We start from the raw sequence: 6,592 nt of genomic DNA on the forward strand, positions 1-6,592 counted from the left end.
TATCTATTATAATTTTTGATTGGAGCATTATTATTTCTCCATCTTTTTATTATAATTTTAATTCTTGTCATAATTATTTTTTTGCTTTGTTACTAATTTTCATTCTTAAAATTTATTATATTTCGAATTTATATATCGTAATTTAAAATTTTATTGATTATAGTTTCTCTGCATGGTTCAAGAATGCAAAAAATTATCCATTGTCAACAAATTATACATTTTAGCTGATTATAATTGCTTTACACTTAGAATCACTAAAAATCATGCCATATATTTTGGTTGCAAAAAAATAAAATTTGCTCATCGAATAGTTTCCAGAGATAATAAAATAAATCGCTTATTGAATATTTTCTGGTAGTAATATATAAACCCCCCCCAACATAGAATATTTTTCTAGGCAATCTATAAAATATTATTTTCGAATAACGTTATGGCATTTAGTCATCAAGCAGATATTATTGTTTCATAAAATATTTTAAAATAAACATGTGTAAAATTAAAAACTTCATTAACAATAAAATTGATTTTTAATTTATGTGACGCTTTACAAAATATAAAAATAAAAAGCAAATAAAATCATCAATAATATTTTTAAATATATTGAACAAAACTTATGTTTCATAACAGTTTAATAAGGATTTAATATACCAATAAGTTCGATAATACTAATAAAGTCAAGATTGATATATCTGCTGTGTTCATTACAATAAAAAAGATATTTTATAAAATCATATACTTTTATTCAAAAGAAGCAAAAACATTGCAGTGTTTAAAACTTTTATATATTAAAAGACACACACCTTTTCTTTTCAATATAACAACAAGATGTTTTTGTATCTATATCTTATTGAACTCCATGACAAAAAAGCATACAGAACAAGCTAATTTATATATTTTTTTGAGATTAAAAATATAAAATCTGTAAATTTAAAAAAAGATCATAATCTTCATTATGTGATTTGCGGTGTATAAAATAACTTGCAGAAACAAATTAAAGAAAAAATTTGATGTTATTTTTTTTATTTCTATTAACATGCTCTATGGCAAATTATAGCACATTGGAGACAATTAAAGAATGGAAACAAGATATCTTTAAAGTTATTACAGATTTACATGACTATCAAATTGACGGAGCTTACAAAAATAAAGACAAGATTATCTTTCCAATAAAATATCCAATTGATAAATTATCTGGCGTTACTTACTCTGATATCAACCATCCCTTTAAAGAACTATACAATAGACAATTATTCGCTTCATCCTTTTCCATAAATGGTATGCCATCCTCAGAAAAATATTATCGAATTCTTAAAACATTAGATTCATTTCTGTCTTATACTGGATATATTGATTGAAAATTAACCTTTTTTGCTTTTAGAAATATAATTCAAAAACGTTTTGATATTAATAATCCATATCTTTTAGTACTGTTTTCAACTCTTTTTAAGAAGATACTATCAAAAGAAGACTATGTGAAATATATTCCTAAAATTTTCGAATGTTGCTATTCACCAGAAGAACATATAACATTTCTCAATAATTTCGTATTTTTTCGAGATGATATTTCGGATGATTTCTCATTTGGATTTATTTACAGGATATTAAGCGACATTACATTTAAAGAATATTAAATATCAGAAAAAATTAAATACGAATTTATTTCGAATTATTTTGATAAAATCGAGGCTGAATTAAAGAAATGTCTAACCCATCTACAATTATTAGATGAAACAATACACAGCAAGTATGAAGAATTTAATAAATGTAAATATGGATATGAACAATTCCTGCATATAAAGAGCATTTATACAAGCAAAGTAGAGATAATAGATCCAATAAAACTTTTCGCGGATAAAATATTTCCTGGATGTTTTAGAGCCGAATTATGATGAAATGAAAATTGAAAACCATGTGATGTTTTCTTTATGTCAAATCTACAATTTTTGATGACAATAAAAGTTTATTAAGCGCTATAGTGAATTTATCTAAAAAAAAATATTCCACTAAAGAGTGTGGCATCAAAATATTTAGAATTCATGAATTTGACATCAAGAATACCTATCGAGTTAATATTATCCATGAAATTATAAAAAATACAGAGATTAATCATAGATCAGAATTGATCCTAACCCAATTGAAAGTTCAGCCTGAACATATTGAACACAATTCACTTTTTTTTTCTAGTTTTTTGCGTTTCATATATGCTAACCCGAAAAAATCATATTTTAATCATCAGTTTAATATCAATTTTTATCTGGAATTAACCAATAAAGTTTTTTCACACGAAAATGATACAACTCTATTTAAATATATTTTTGTTTTGAAACTGGGAAGTACAATTTTTAAGAAGATACTTCATTTTTTAATCGTCTAAATGATGGTAAGATTTTTCCATATACTAGAAATTCACTCGTATCATTAAAATAGTTTATGTTATTTTTTTAAAAATATGGATTAAATGGTGGGTTTTCGGAAATATGATTTCAATATAGACTACATCCACCATTACCTAAAATACATAAAAGAAAAAAACGTATTATATTTCAAAACAGATTTTCTTCAATGTGAAACTAACAAGTAATTCAAGATAAATAATTTTATATGCAACTTTTTAAGTTCTTGTTTAGAAAACGGATATAAAGAAGTTATTTTGTCGCTGATTGATTCAACCCTTATTATAACTGTTTTTCGTGGTGTCTTGAGAATAGTTTTAATAAATATATTGTGATAGACATGATGAAATGCTCGGAAAATGAAGTTTATCGAAAAATAAAGTCTAATCATTTCTGAAAATTTCTTTTGAGTGATAGAAAAGTCGAAACTATGGGGCATTTTTCAATAACAGCAAATGACAAGGATAATTTCGAAGAAGAAAACACATTACACTTTGAACATAAAAGTAACGTAGAATATAATATATCCATAGAAGGATTACTCGATTCGATAAATACGCATTTTGAGACTAATTTAAAAAATGAATCTAAAAAGGAAGAAACTATGATGCGTGTAAAAAAACGTGGTTTTAAATACTTCTTGAATTCGTTAAATATTGAAGATTTTATATTTAGGTTCTTTTCTATTCAATTTGAATGTGACTACAATTTGACTTTTCGATGTTTTTAGAAAAGGTTATTTTACTGCTACGCCAAGAAGTATATGAATTTTACTTCAAGAATTCTTCTAAATGCATTAATATAATAGAAAAAGATGCATATGATTGCAAAAATATAAATGAAAGATCAGATGAAGCATCTGAACAATCTAATTTTGCCAATCCACCTTTTATCGTCGATGAAGCAAAACTTAAATTTTTTCAAGAGCAAATCAAATCATTCTTAAAATCTGATAAAGAAAGCTTAAATAAAATAAATGCAAGTTTAATATACAAAAACAAATATATTACGACTAAGCTAGTTCCATCTAAAATAGAGGATATTTGTAGGGGTATAAAATATATGGAACTGCTAAATGATTTTTTTCAATTTTTAAAAAATTCGTCAAATGCATTCTTTGCAGAAATTTTAAAGAATTGTGTTAGTGTTTCCGAATCATCATGATGAAGATGGTGATAATGTGATTTTTTCTTGCGAAATAAGATCAAATAAAAATAAAATAAATAAGTTTATCATTAATATGAAGCGATATATGAAGAAATCAAACAATTATGAACGTAAATTTAGGTATATTCAACATGAACCTGATTATAAAAGCACTTTTCTATCTACAGCTCAAAAAAGCTGAAATATTTAAGAATAAAGTTATGAATAGCAGCAATTAATTTAATCATATAACATAAATACATAGTATATGAAAAAAATACCTTTTGTTCGTTTTTTTTAAAATAATGTGACAAAAGAATCTAACGTTTTTATTATATTGTATTTAAATACTTATGAAATCTACAGCTTATAGCAATTTTATTAATAATATTGAATTTCTTCAGTAATATCATTTTTCAAATAGGTTAGAACAATAATAAAGATTTATTTAATTCGTTCTAAATGTACTCATCTTCTGTAAAAATGATTTTTAATATATCATAGTGTTGCGCAAACATCTATATGATAAACAATTTTGTATATTTTTTAATAGTTAAATCAAATATTTACTACATTTATTACGATTTATCTGTAGGGTATCAACATTTTTAAATCGATAGATATAGAAAAGTGCAAAACTAGTGTTCTATTTCACTAATATCAATAATTTTAACATAGCTTTAAAAATTTTAATATTCTTGAACTCATGTAAAACAACAAATCAATGCCATATTACATTTATCGGCGAGCAAAACGAAATATTATTTCATGATTAAAAATATTATTTTTGGCAATTTTCTGACTGCCAGAACGGACATAGATTAAAATAAGGGTTTGCAGAAAAGTTTCGTTTTTCTAGATCTAATTGCACAAAAAGAACTTTTCTAGACATTTATATAGGCATACATGCATAAATGAATATATAAATAGATTGTTTGTGGCTGTATTTACTTTTGCTGATAATTTTTTTCAAATTCATTTTTATATTTCGAAAATAAAGGGTTTTTTTCCTGAGAACAATGTGCATCTGAAACTAACACTCTAATATTTTGCAAAAATACTTAAAAAATAGTTATCGAAATCTATCATGTAGTTTATAGCAAAAAAATACCTCTAATATTGCAAAGATGTCAAAAATATGCAATGGATATTATTTAGTCTTTCTATTGTGTCTAGATATACTTGTTTTCATATAATAATATTTTAAAATTGAACTTGATAGAGATGGCATTTGAAAAAGACATTTAAACTCATATCCATTTATTCTAGCATGAATGTTCTATTAAAACACATTTTTGCTTATTTTAACCTATTTTATAGCGAAAAACAAAATTTAATGGGTCTTAAGACAAGGCAACTATATCTAATATGAAATATATATGATAAATAGTCATTTTAAACAATAATCATATTTTATGGTTTTTTGGGGGGAAACTCGGGTTTGACTTAAAAATTTTCTCAAACAGTTTATATTTACAATCGTTAGTTCAAACTTCATCAATACTTTATACCATCTCTTTATTTGCTATATCCATATCTGAATCCTTTCTGCCTGTATAGCATATCAGTTATATGGCTATTCCTAATACTATGGTTTGACTAAATGCCTTAACTTAATATATGTCTCAAGTTATTTTCTTTAATACTTGCGGATTTTTTTTTACCCCCCCCTAACCTATGCCATGCCAATAGAATATTTCTCGTATTTAATTTATTGATCAAAAAAATTTAATTTTTGAGATAAACATATTATATCGATTATAAAATTTCTACGAAGTTATGTTATCGATGCTATAGACACCACTTCTATAATTACTATACAATTTTTATTCTTGTCAAGAATAAAACATCAGGATGACCTGTTTTAAGCATGATATCTGTTGGCTAAATCTTTTTAACTTTTATTTAAACAAATGCATTATCCAATATTTCTTGCTCTGATTGTCTATGGAGTTTCTCGGTTGCTTTTAAATTGTATTTTCTTCATATAATAGCATAATGCATTATTCACCTTTTAAATGTTTTAATTTTATAAATTCATAAAATAGGACGTATTAGGGGATCGTTTTTTTATTTATGGGTTATTTATCTTTCTATCATTTTATCTATTTAGACGTAGTTAGCCTGTTAAGAACATTGCCAACTCTATGATGCATCTTTTGACACCTTCCCTGATCTATTTTCATCAACTGCTCTTCTTTTTAAAATGAGATGAGTTCAAGTGTCTTGCGGAGTGTGAGAGCTTGCATCTATGCTTCTAATTAGTCCGGGATTTTTAACTCCTTAGCATATTTTTTATGATGATTTGTGACTATCCCATCCCAAGTCATCACATATGGTACTATTCTTGTTTTACATTTGTAAATTTAACCAGGTTCATTCGCCAAGATGACATACCTCTTATATTTTTCATTCTCAACTTTAGTCAAGTTATCAAGGCTCGTTATACATATTTCGATCAGCGTAATCATATTTTCTTTTTTATCGTATAGAAAAATATCAGGTATATTTTGTTTGATATAAATATCTGTTTTAATATCTGTATAAACCTTTATTTCTGCGTTTTCTTTTTCGCTGATCTCTTGTACGGAGTGAGTTCTGATATTTTTTTGGTTTTCTTGAAGTAATATCGTCTTGATAGGAGAAAATGAAGACATCATACGATTTAATTGTGTCTTCGCGTGTAATCATGCCCTAACATTTCTTGCATCTTCTTGCAAGGTGATCAATTGTTTTCATGACTTCGTTACAATGTGGACATTTTATCCTCTCACCGAAAAACACGTTTCTGTCTTAAATGAAACAGTATTTTCCTTCTTCACTTGGTTTAATGTTGCCGTCTTTTATACATCTTGATAATCCAACAATATCAACCATATCATTATTCTTGATCTCAAAAAATTTTTGGTGTAATGATTTTTCTTTCATTTTACACAATAGACTTTCTAGCTGCTTTTCCTTCAGTGTCTCGGAATCGGTGATATCAATATGATATTTATTTTTTTAAATTTTCTTGTAATTAGAGAGAGATGTGTCTTTTTCCACTTTTAAAA

This window comes from Rhyacophila brunnea, unplaced genomic scaffold, assembly GCF_057557595.1.
Source record: "Rhyacophila brunnea isolate RB1 unplaced genomic scaffold, BYU_Rbru_1.0 scaffold_107, whole genome shotgun sequence".
NCBI classification, from domain to species: Eukaryota; Metazoa; Arthropoda; class Insecta; order Trichoptera; family Rhyacophilidae; genus Rhyacophila; species Rhyacophila brunnea.